The sequence below is a fragment of the Vigna umbellata genome, chromosome 5 (genome assembly GCF_029865625.1).
Source record: "Vigna umbellata cultivar VRB3 chromosome 5, Vumbellata_1.0, whole genome shotgun sequence".
NCBI classification, from domain to species: domain Eukaryota; kingdom Viridiplantae; phylum Streptophyta; class Magnoliopsida; order Fabales; family Fabaceae; genus Vigna; species Vigna umbellata.
This window is the reverse complement of record NC_142169.1, coordinates 14,454,990-14,468,534: the sequence shown is the minus strand read 5'-3', so window position 1 is coordinate 14,468,534 and position 13,545 is coordinate 14,454,990. Positions and strand designations below refer to the sequence as shown.

The window sequence follows — 13,545 nt, the reverse complement described above, 5'->3', positions numbered from 1 at the left end:
TTTTTCTGTTAGATTTATGGAAAATAGCAAGTTAATAATTATTTTAATATCAGTAAACTAATATAAATTTTTGTCTCAAATGAATTTATTTCCATTAATAAATATTTGCCTTCCAGGAAGTACCCTAGAGTCTGTATCCACTTTCCGTTTGCTATTATTTGTTTTTTCTTCCAATAATTATTTATTTATTCCAATGACAAACTAATTTCCACTGACGACCATTCTATGTAGAAAACTTTAGTTGCACTTTTCCTCCATCAATCTATGATTATGAATCAGTAAAGGGTAAACTTGACCTTTACATTTGATAAATCCGCAACCCCTTTCTGGTACGGTGCTCCTCTGTCATCTAAACCAGAATAACTGTTGAGGGTAGAATTAACCTCTAACCAGTTATCTGATTTCAATATTTTCTATAAAAGAAAGTATTCCATCCAAATTCTTAACGTGAATCTTAAGTTGATAGTAAAAAGAAATAGTAAAAATAGTTTATTGAGAGAGAAGTCAAATAAATGACTTATTTCTTATATAATAAATATTTTTTTCTGCTTTTTACTTTTAGCATTAGTTTAAAGAAACAAAATCGATTTCTAAAAATCTTGCAAGCTAAAATCTCGATCTAGTAATGATTTTTTATCTACTAGAAAAGAGAAATTTATATGAATATTTATAAAATATATTGGTGCTACTTTTGCGATGTTGAAAGAAAAATATACCATACAGGCTGCAACACTGTATCAAGTCTTCTTGCAAGTCTTCTCGCAAGTCAATGTTGGCCATCAATGAGTAAACATTTTATATCTGTATCTCAAAACTTCACTGAATTGAGACTATAAATACATGACAACACTCTTCCTATCAATGCAAAGGGAAAAGTGAATAAAATATAGTAAGCATTATCAATCACTTGGCAACCATGAAGGCCATTCTCATTGCCTTTTTACTCTTTGCTTCTCTTTTCTTCCTTCCTACTTCAACTATGGCTTTTCAACTCAAGGGTAATAATACTCACTAACTTCTCTATAATTCCTCAATTCTCATATGCACCAAAGAAATCAATATCAAATTTGAAACTTACGAAACTTGATTCTTATAACTTCTTTAGGTGAACATTTTAGTATAAATATAAAAGAGTAATTTATGTTTTTTTTTTCTCCTTTTGTTTGATATTTCTACGTGAGAGGTGACCACTATAGTTAATGTAATGATGTATGTACATTTTTATGCAGAAGGTTCAATAGGAGACCCTAGTAAGAATGCTGTTACGTGTTCTCCCGGTCAGGGTTATAGAAAGTGCGTTCCATCGAGAGCACCAACGCCACCAACATCTCCACCACCACCATCATGCTCAACCTATACACGTCATTGTTGAACAATATCTAAAAGATGCAATAGCCGAATGAATTAAGTATACTTTTACTTTCTGCTGATGCCATTAGCACTTGCTGTGTTAAAATATGGAGCTACCATCTCTGTCTATTGCTTTAGAATTTCCAGTGCTTTCACCCAATAATGAGTGTTTTCCGAGTTTGTTGTGAAATAAATGTTTGGCCTCTAGGCCAATCCAATAAATAAGAACTTGTTGAGTTTGTTGTTACATGTGCCATCTTTTATGAAGGAAGATGCTTTTACATACTTGAAAAGAAAAATATATTAAGGTTCTTGCGTGCGACTACAAAATGAAAGCTTAAACATTATGATTGCTTAAGGAGAAAAAAATAGAGGCACTTCTTATTAAGCAAAGATGAAAGATAGAAAAAAAAAAATGTCTTCGATCGATATCCCAAATATAAGAAGAGAACAGAGAATACAGAGATGAGACAGAGTTGAGTTTTCCGTTATCTCAAGACAGGACCAAAAACTCTTGCTTTACAACCGGAAAAAATAGTCAGAAAACCATTTTATTATTTCCGGAAATATGAACTTTATTTATCTTTGAATATTCAAAATATTTATATATTTCATAATATATAAATGAGTACAAACCTTATCTTACAAGTCAGTTTTGTAGGATTGAGTTAGGCTTAAAATTCATTTTCTTAACATGGTATCAGAACTTGGTTGCCATGACTTCTAAAAACTCTCAAACCCCTTCCACCCATCAACCTTTTTCCTCTCCATCCTTCACCCTTGCACCTTATACTTTCACCACACCAATCACTTCCAAATTCGGTGATGAAAATTTTCTCATATGGCATCATAAGTTTCTTGCTACAATTGAACATATCAATCTTCTACACTTTCTTGATGGCATCAACATTTCACTGCAGTTTCTTCCTTTCGCTTTTGCTGATTCTAGTAATACACCATCAATCCCAGTTTTACTCATCACCAACAATAAGATCATCTGATTATTGTGTGGGTGCTTGGATCAATGTCACCATTACTCCAAACTAAAATGGTTTAACTCGAAACTTCTTCAGCAATATGGACTAAACTCAATGCCTACTTTGCAAAGTCATCTCACTACAAAAAAATTTTGGAATTACTGATAGATATATGTCATCAGTAACATTCCAAATTTGTTGGTACTGCAAGATTTCCGATGAATTATCGACAAACTACGATCCGTCGATAATTCCATTGTAAGAACTGAGAAATTTAAGTATATAAAGTAGATGGATGTTTTATTTTAATGAGGCTAACTTATTTTAATAATAAATGTTTCGTAATATAAACAAAAGTTTATATCGCGTCTCACTATCTAAAATACAAATCATCTCTCTAAAAATTCTTCTCTTGACTTCTCTTCCTTCTCTTTAAAAGTTATAACTTTTGAGTAATCTTTTTGACGTTCAACAGGTACCTAAACAACCACGACAATGAGGTTTATGTTTTTATCCGATCAACAAGTAAGTTTCGGCTCATTTTTCTTGTTTCATTCTTAATTGATATCATGCTTAAAGATCTTTTGTCGCTTGTGATTTATAATGTATTTTCTTAGTTTTCTGTTGATCAGAGGTCCTAAGGACTCTCTGATCTTTGTTCGGTGTTTTATAGGCGTTTCTAAAGTTCCTTGAGCTCTAAGCAAGGGTTCAATGTTTACAAAGCTTCGTTGTTTCGGTGTAAGGTAAGGGAAGCGAGTTTAATTCAAGTTTAATTGGTAAACAAATTATAATTCATGAAATGATGATGATGTGCCTAAAATCTACTATTAAGAACCGAGAAATTTAAGTACATAAAGTAGATGTGTGTTTTATTTTAATTAGACTAACTTATTTTAATAATAAATGTTTCGTAATATAAACAAAAGTTTATATCACGTCTTACTATCTAAAACACAAACCATCTTTCTAAAAACTCTTCTCTTGAGTTCTCTACCTTCTCTCTAAGAGTTCTAATTTTTGAGTAATCTCTTTGACGATCAGGAGGTACCTAAACGATCACAACAATGAGGTCTATGTTTCAAACTAATCAGTTTCTTCAATAGAGCAAATAAGTTTCGGCTAATTTTTCTCGTTTCGTTCTTAATTGAGTGCTTAAAGATCTTTTGTCGCATGTGAGTTATAATATATTTTCTTAGTTTCCTGTTGATCAGAGGTTCTAAGGACTCTCTTTGATCTTTGTTTGGTGTTTTATAGGCGTTTCTAGAGTTCCTTTAGCTCTAAGCAAGGGTTCAATGTTTATAGAGCTCCCATTGTTTCAATATAAAGTAAGGGAAGCTAGTTTAATTCAAGTTTGATTGGTAAACAAGTTATAATTCATGAGTTGATGATGATTTCACCTTCATTACAAGAAAAATCGTTATTATCTACCGCCAAAATTTGTATAAAACCTCAAAAATCTGTATATAAAATAGTGTTACATAGGAATTACATACGAACAAAAATCCATATATAAAATGATCGTAGCTAATATTATATACGAATTTTTTTATATATAATTACATACGAAAAAATTCGTATGTAATTATATACGGAAAAATCCGTATATAAAATCTATATATATTTATATACGAACAAATCCGTATGTAAAATTTGTATATAATTACATACAAAAACATTCGTATATAATTATATATGGAAAAATCCGTATATAACATCGTTTATAGAAAAAATTGTTTTATTCAACACACACCTGCATATACATTAATTACAAACTTGTAATATACATACAACAAACCACCACAATAACTTTTATTTAACACCATATCAAACATTTCACACTAAAAATAGATATATATTATTTAAAAATCATTATCAAATAAGTTTACAAGATGTTCCTAAGATGTCAAACAATATAAATTCTACGGATTCATAAGATATCAAACAACATATCAAACAACATAGAATGACAAGTCTATAATTTCCTAATAATCACTAACTAAGGATTTTATTCATCTTGGATTGATATTGTCGTTGCACTCCATCACCGTGATAACAACTTCACCACATTGTTTTTTCCCTTCTCCTTATTAGATTGTGCCTAGAGTGGAGGAGGTGGATTAGAACCACTAGATGCCATACACTGACAAAAAGAAATGCAATTGGATGGTCATACATAAAGTTGACAGACTCTATTAAACAATTAAGAAGATCAAAACCAAGAACATTAAGATGAATTTAAAAAAATTCATAACATTATAGGTATTTTACATTACGTTAGGATAAGAAGAATGAAACCAAGATTGATGCACTGGTAACCCAATCTACCAGAATGTGATTTAAATGTTGTTGGAGACCCTTCTATACAGGAATATGTAAATAAATACAATTGCGATCAGGGATATGTAAATAAATACAATTGCGATCTGCACAAAAAAAAAACAATTAGCAACAAAAGGAAAAGTGCTAAACAATTGTTTTACAATGCTGTTAAATTCTCTTGTCTGATTCTAAACCAAAAATATTATTATTATTTCTATATACATATTGAGGCAGTGAGCAAGAGACAAATGACAGAGGATGAGACAAGTAACTTAGCTTAAAGCTAATACACCTTTGTTAATTATTCCAGTGTGGTGAAGGTTAACGTGAATCTCCTCCCATGTCCTTTATCTCCACTAGTGCAGCGAAGGGCTTTTACCGCGGTTCATTTTCACTATACGTCGCGGTTCTTGAACCGCGGCATATTCAGCCGCGGTAGTAAGTCAGACACTATATACCGCGGTTCGAACCGCGGTATATAGTCTGCGGAATATGCCGCGGTTGTCTAGGGAACCGCTGCCTAAACCCTAAAAAAAATTTAAAAAAAAATTAAAAAATGCACTATATGCCGCGGTTGAACCGCGGCATATAGGCCGACGAATATGCCGCGGTTAGTGTCAAAACCGCGGCCATATGTCTCGTTTGTGAAAAAAAACGAAGCACTATATGCCGCGGTTGTGGTTAGAACCGCGGCATATTCCCCTGCAGTTTTTTAAAATTGCAGGTCTGTTTTTGTGATATCCATTACCACAAAAACAGACCTGCATATAAAAACATTTACAGAAATTCAATTTCAACATAACAAACACATGTTCAAATGTATTTCAACATCAAATAAAGTAGAGAGTCTAAGAAAATTCTATCTAATCAAATGCATTGTTTAAATCTAAATCTAAGAGCTATTGTATAATCTAACTATATACTTCGCAGCAGCGTTCCTAATGAATAGTAGTGACTTCTCAGGAACTGGTGTAGTAGTCTTGAATCTCTGCAAAAGACAATTCATTTTAATTAGTGTATATGAATTCAACATTTGTTAAAAAATCAAAATTTGTTAAAGTTAAATATTACCGTTTCCCAGCTTCTTGTGATGTGAGAACGAACAATATGGGTCATCCAATACATTACATAGTATCCACACTCATATGACCCATTTTGTCTGTTACACTACAATATATCATCACAGTTGATAATAGTTAGTGAATAACATTTGTTATAAAACAATTATAACAAAGTCAGACTTTAGCATATGTCAAACCTTGAGAGAAATCCAAGCAATCTTTCTACTCTTAGCAATTGATCTCCCGTCCATCATCATACTTGCTGGAATAGAACTGTATATAAAAAAATGTTTTAGCATTCAGTTATATAACAAAGAAAGTCCAAACATTGAGGTTCTTACCAATCAATTGCTTGTCTGAGTTGTGTGGGAGGAGGCCTGTGCAATGAGCAGAACCACAAAGCATAGTTGTCTTGCACAGACATAACAAGAAGTTGCCAATGGCGCCTGAAATTCATAATAACGTAACTATTAAATATTAAAATCACATATGGAACATTATTATGTTAACAAAGTTCACTTACCCGGATATATAAGGCAAAAAGTATATTTTCTTGCCCCTTCCAAAACTTCTTATCAGACTCATGTTGATATGGTCAAAATCATTTGATTCATGAATTTCTTGGGGATCAATGAATCCATAATCATCAGAACGCCCCAACTTATTAGCGACCCCAAACATATACCTGAAATCAAAAATTAACTTTGATATAAGGATACTTGATATATAAATCAATTTTATATATAAATAATTGGTCATAGACTTACATCGTCCATAGTTGAATAATTGAAATATTCAACTCTTGTGTTCCCGACGCAAGCTCACGGACATCTTGGCTATTAAGGTATATTGGGACCTCAGAGCCATGCCCAAATACATTAGCATCATACTGAACCTCCAAAGGCTTATCATCAAGGATGTCAGCAAGTAGATGCAATGAAGAAAGAGGGTCATCCTCAGATAGAGGAATCTTCTGTTGTTCCTGCGTCTGTTGTTACATGAAAAGATAAGATAAGTTTTGACATCAAAAACCTTTAAAATTGAGAAGTGTAAAGAAGAATTTCATACCGAGGGGTCAGAAACTGGTTTAACCAAAAATTTAGGCCAAGTGATAAACGACTTATATGCTTGTTCCACAGTGAAAATCTCTTCCGTGGACAGTGGAACCGAGGCATCTGGCATGATCATTTCATCCACTGAGACCTTCACCTCATCCTCTAATAGTTGCATACCATGACATACAGTCGCTGACCTAAACTCTGTTCCACGAGCTACCAGCACCATCTCATCTTCTTCTAAAATGTATAGCAGACATGGACTACCATCGTCCATGTCATCCTCTGGGATGGCTGATGCGGAACAACTTCCTTTGCCGCTTCTCCCTGTCAGAGTAAATGTTAGATTATACAAGAGATAGAAATAATTGCACATAAATGTTTATTAAGTTTACCTGTGGGAGGGGGAGGGACCACATGTTCCTCTATAGGAGACTGCATCGGGCGCATGCTCTGAAACTGCTCCTGGTAGAGCATCTGGAATTCAGCCCTCACCTCGGCCCTGATCTCCTGCATAAGGTCTTGTCGGACCTTTTTTGTGATCTCTTCTGTCATCCTTTGTGTATCGCTGTACGAATATGAAGACTGACGAGAAGAGCTCCCAAAATAATCCGTAATGCCTACTCCAGGACCTGCAGCACGTACACGTCCAGGGTGCTCAGGTCGTCCAATTGCAGCAGCAAGAATATCCTGGCGACCCTCTGGAGTGAATTGGCCTTGGGAGCTCTGCTCAACCAAGGCGTCCTGTAACATTACAAAACACCATTATTCTTTAAATAGTTTAATGTAGTATGTATAATGACAATATTTATTATTTTAGGAACAGTGATAACTTACAATTTTTTCAGAAATCTCTCGTGCAGTGTCGGAAGAGTAGGTGCCCGATGGTCGCATACGGGCCAACTTCCATTTCTCATGTCTAGACGGTGGAGAAGGAGGCTGAGGAGGGCTACCACTCTGAGATGGTGGTATAGCATCTGCCTTTTGCTTGAGGATTTTCTCCTCAAGCTTCCTATACCCACCACGAGATAATAGGTGGGGGTTTTTGTTCTTAGCACTTGTTCCTTGTGCTTTGCTTCTAATTGCCTGTCACATACACATTAATTAATGAGTTTATATGATATATATTTGTTAATGAGGAATTGAATAATATGAACTACACTAACCTGCCATTCCTCTGACATCCGACTCTCTTTAAAAACCCGCCAAGTCTCCTCATCAATGGACTTATATGCATTACATGGAGTTTTATGTTTAAGGTGTCCAAAGATATACCTTGATGTCAACTTGCTTTTAAAGTTTCTGAAATTTTCTGCAACAGTTGACAAACACTTATTTCTAAGTGTTGGGACATTTGGAATGTCAAATGTCATCTGAAAAAAACATAATAAAGTTGTATTAGTACAAAATTATCAATATAAACAAATTATAATTCAAATGCTATTAACTAACTTACCAATATATCTTGCCAAATAATGTTCCGTCAACCCACAAAACCTTCAAGTCTTCAACTAGTGGGCTTAGATAAACATCTATGTCATTTCCAGGCTGCTTTGGACCAGATATCATCATAGATAACATCATGTACTTCCTCTTCATGCACAATGCAGGAGATAAGTTGTAAATTATCAATATAACTGGCCAACAACTGTGATTGGTACTCAGATTACCAAATGGGTTCATTCCATCAGTGGCTAAACCAAGCCTAAGATTTCTACACTCTTTACCAAATTCGGGGAATTGTCGATCAATATTTTTCCATTGCTTTGAATCAGCTGGATGACGAAGCAGCCCGTCAATTTTTCTCTCATCTGCATGCCATCTAAGATTTTTAGCATCTTTGGGATTCGCAAACAAACGCTTAAGTCTGGGCACTATTGGAAGGTACCAAACTACTTTCAAAGCAGATCCATTTTTTTCTATCTGACCATTATCTTCACTATTGTCTTTTGACTTGTATCGTGATAAGCCACATTTTGGACACTTTGTCAAAAATTCAAACTCTTTCCTATACAAAATGCAGTCATTGGGACAAGCATGTATCCTTTTATACTCCATACCCATTGGACAAAGAATTTTCTTCGCATCATAATTACGAGTGGGCAGTGTATTTCCATCTGGCAACATTTCATTCAACAACGTCAACAGTTCTGTAAAACTCTTATCAGTCCATCCATTGCTCGCCTTCAAATTCATGAGCCTTAACACCGCTGATAAACGTGTGAACTTAGTTGAACCGACATACAAAGGTGTTTCCGCATCAGTCGACATCGTCTCATACACATGAGCTTTGGCAAAATTTTCTGCTCCAACATCGCGGATCATGTCCTCCAATTTGTCTTCATCCGGTCGATCTTCTTCCATGGTGGAATCAGTAACATTTACACTTTGAGAGTCAGTGGGAAAATCCATTTCTTCGCCGTGCCAGATCCATGTTGTATAGCATCTTAGAAAACCATCACATATAAGATGTTCTCTAATTTGAGTTGCGTTCAACTTTCTCCCATTCAAACAGTTCACACAAGGACATCTAAACTTCACTTCATCATCAGTTCTCCCCTCATTACGTTGCGCAAATTGTATAAATTCCTCTACACCTCTCTCGTACTCAGCACTAATACGTGGTAAATTAATCCAATTTCGATCCATATTCCTAAATATTACATAAATAATATTTTAAGGTTTATAAATAATACAAGAACTACAACACACATTACCAAAACTATAGCAAACACCATTCCATACATTACCAAACTATAACAATTTCATGCATTATCAAAATTAAAGCAAAAATTATACCATACATTACCAAAACTATAGAAACTTCATACATTATCAAAACTATAGCATTATGCAAAAACTAATGAAGAAATCACGTTAAGAATGCAAAAGGACATAAATACCTGGAAGAGGAACGGCGGCGGAGAGGGTGAAAAACGCAACACAAACGGCGGCGGAGAGGGTGAAAAACGCAACGAAATCACGATTTTGATCGGCTAAAACTCGTTTTTATCGTCAAAAATGAATAATGACCGAACAATCTTGAGTTTAAACGGTGAAAAACGCAATATCTGAGATGATTGGTGGTTCGGAGAAGAAGAAATCGCGAAAACAGTGAGGCACGCGAAGAAGACGATCACTGTTCAAAGTTTTAATTTTTAACTCTGAACGGGGGAATCTACCGCGGTTCACTACTTAACCGCGGTATAATGTAGGTATATGCCGCGGTTTCACGCCCAACCGCGGCATATAGTGATTAAATAAATAATCCTAAATGGCATTTTTGAAATTAAATTCAAACTATATGCCGCGGTTCAGCGGGCAACCGCGGCATAAACCTCGAAATATTTCAAATAAACATTAAATTAATTTCATATAGGAGCATATGCCGCGGTTGCTCGTAGAACCGCGGCATATACCCCTGAAACGTGTTCAACACAACTGTCTCCCCAACTGCCTTTCAGAGAATTTCAGAAGTTACAGGGGGTATATGCCGCGGTTCCCCAGAGAACCGCGGCATATACCCCCTGTAACTTCTGAAATTCTCTGAAAGGCAGAGAAGTTGAGACGTTACAGGGGTATATGCCGCGGTTCTCTGGGGAACCGCGGCATATACCCCCTGTAACTTCTGAAATTCTCTGACCCAGTCAGCACCTGCAATAAATTGGCTGGGTATATGCCGCGGTTCTCTGCACAACCGCGGCATATACTCTGTTATTTAATTTTTTATTCATACGTGGAGTCAAAGGCAATGGTTGACTGGGGTATATGCCGCGGTTCCCAGTAGAACCGCGGCATATATGTTCGTTTTATTTACAAAACTGCCACCGCGCACCATTATGCTGCGGTTTTCGTTGAACCGTGGCATAATGTGCGCTGTAAAAACCCGATTTTTTACTAGTGCTCTAACATCATCTTCATTTCTTTAAACCAAATTCCTTCTTTTCCTTATCATAAACTAAGTCATAATATCTACAAATATTTACGTGTTGTTTATACATCATTCTCATTGCTATAGACTTTCAACAGTGTGTGTCTATTGAAAAGCTGATGCGGGTTTATACTAGAATACTACTCTACTTTTTAATTAAGTTACATTCAACAAAACTTTATTAAATATGTTCATAATTTAAATGATTAAAATTTGATTCTTTATTTTTCCCTTTTTTATAAAATTAAAAAATACTATTTTTTAATTTCTAACATTGTATGATGCTATTTAATAAATTATGCATTAAAATAAAAGTCAAATCATCATTTCAAGTAATACATAAAAGTATCGTGATATAAAATCGACATATAATACTTCGAAAACAAAAGAAAAGCTGTGAAAATAAAAGCAGTAATTTAATAAGTATTAATAATTAATAGTAATTTAATCCAACCATGTATAACTTGGATAGAGATGCAGGAGCAATGAAAAATCTTATTCTCTGGTTTTTATTTCATTTCATTACAGGTATATTACAAGATATGAACTGAAATTAGTCATGAAAGAATATCAGATGCAAACATTAATGCAATCATAACTAATAAGTGGTAATAATAAAAAACTTAACAGGACCATTAAGCATTGATGCAAACAGAGCAACCCAATTATCAGATGGTTCATTACAATATTCAAAAGCAACCAGAAAAAGCATAAATTAAATTTAAAGTAATCTTCAAAAGCTTTATTCTTGAAATTTTTCACTACTTACAAGAGAATATGGTCTTAGAAATCCTCTGACAGCACCAATTGCTTGAAATACCTGATAGAGCAACTAGATCAATTAGGGTTAGTCCATGTGAAGCAAACATTTGGTTCATTTAAACGGCCCTTTTATCCTACGCAAGATATGAACGGGATGAAGCTATTAGAAATAGCATTAACAACAACCTTGAGTTTGAAGTAAGCAAAGTAATGCAGAGATGAGAGTTTCAGTGCGTGGAGAATGGAGAGTTGAAGTTAGGGTTCCACAAAGATTTAAGAGAATCAATGCATGAAGAGTGGAGAGTTGAAGTTAGGGTTCGAGAAAGACTTGAGAGAATTAATGCGTGGAGACTGTAGAGTTCAGGTTAGGGTTCAAGAGAGATTTGAGAGAAAATTGCTCGAGTGAGTGTTCCAAAAGACAAGCTTGGAATTAATGAAATCTAATTTTATTTTTTTTTTAAAAATAATTTTTAGATCCGTATATAAAATCGGTAGATAATATTTGCTTTTATTTACATACGGATTACAATATTTATATACAGATTTTATCCTTAAAAAATTCTCTCATCATCACGCGTGATCATTATATACGGATTTTATATACGAATATATCGGTAAAATCCGTATATAAAATTGTAACTATTTTTTCAGGATCCGTATGTAAAATTCGTATGTAATATCATGTTACATACAGATCAAGATCTGTATATAAATATCTGTAGATAATAACCATTTTTCTTGTAGTGCTTGTATGTGCACTTTACTCATGAATTCAGGTTGTATGTGCATTTTGCTCTTCAACTTCGTTCATCCAAAATATTCCTCTGTTTTATAATGACCAACAACAATCAACTTGCTACCATCAATGACGACCTAACAATGAAGGACAATCTACAACACAAACTAGAACACTACCTTCTCTTCCGTGAGCATGATGATATTTCGTCTGATTTGGTGATTTTCATTTATAATTTGGGATTAGGACATGAAAAGAATACAAACTTAATTTTTATATTTTAATTATTTTGTATTTTTTTTTACATTCCTTACGTACACTAGTAAAAAATGTAGATTTTGACGCTCCATATATGCTTCGGTTATACAAAAATCGAAGCGTACAAGGTTATATACCTCGATCACCATCCAACCCGTGGTGGAACAGCCATATTGCTTCGGTTAAGACAAAACCGAGGCCTATACACCCCTGCTGCTCAGTCTGAGAAGTCTGAAAAGGCCCTGAGAAGTCTGACAAATACCTACTGCCTCGGTTCGCCACGAAACCGATGCCTAAACCCCTTCCTATTGCCTCGGTTAGGATGAGACCGAAGCCTATACACCTTTGCTGCTCACCTGAAAAGACCTGAAAAGTCTGACAACTCCCTACTGCCTCGGTTTGTTAGGAAACCGGTGCCTAAACCATGTCCTATTGCATCGGTCTGTAGGGGAATCGATGCCTAAACCACCTGCTCCAACTGCTGCTACGCCTGCTCCAGCTTTTATTTGTCAGACCTAGGGATCGGTTTAGCAGTGAACCGATGTCTATTAGCCACACGTTCTACACCGTTGATGCTTTTAACCGATGTTGTATGCTGATATTACCTCGCGTGTGTGAGTAACCGAGGTAGTAGGTCAACTTCATATTTTCAAATCTTGCAGAACCTCCATTTATATCGACAGCTTCTTCTTCCTCCTCGTATACGGTCTTCTTCTTCATTTTTGTTTGCGCTTTCGTCCACCAGTGCCACTCCTTGGCTCGCCGCGCCACCGATTGTTGCCATTTGTCTCGCCGGCCTCCGTCTTGGTAGTGCCACTACTCGTCGTCGTTCTTGGCCGCGCCTCCTCCCTTCTCCGTCACGCCATTGGTGCCTCGCCGGTGCTACCTCCGCCATTGCTGCTGCCAGTGGTCTCGCCTGCCTCGATCTTGCCAGTGCTCGCGCATTCCTGCTCGTCCTCGTTCTTGGTCGTGCCTCCTTCCTTCACCGTCGCGCCACCGTTGCCCTGCCGGTGCTTCCTCCGCCACTGCTTCCTCCGCCGGTACTGCCTCCAATGCTGTTTCAATCTTGTTGTCTGCATTGAGGTTGGTTCATTGT

At 35.6% G+C, this 13,545-nt stretch overlaps 1 long non-coding RNA gene across 1 annotated transcript; it reads left to right on the top strand.

Annotated features, from left to right (window-relative positions):
* Nucleotides 1–840: 840 nt before the first annotated feature.
* On the top strand, nucleotides 841–1,597 carry LOC148197766 (uncharacterized). Its single transcript, XR_015786726.1, has 2 exons — nucleotides 841–998; nucleotides 1,230–1,597. It is a non-coding gene; the product is annotated as an uncharacterized LOC148197766 (long non-coding RNA).
* The last annotated feature ends 11,948 nt before the right edge of the window (nucleotides 1,598–13,545 follow it).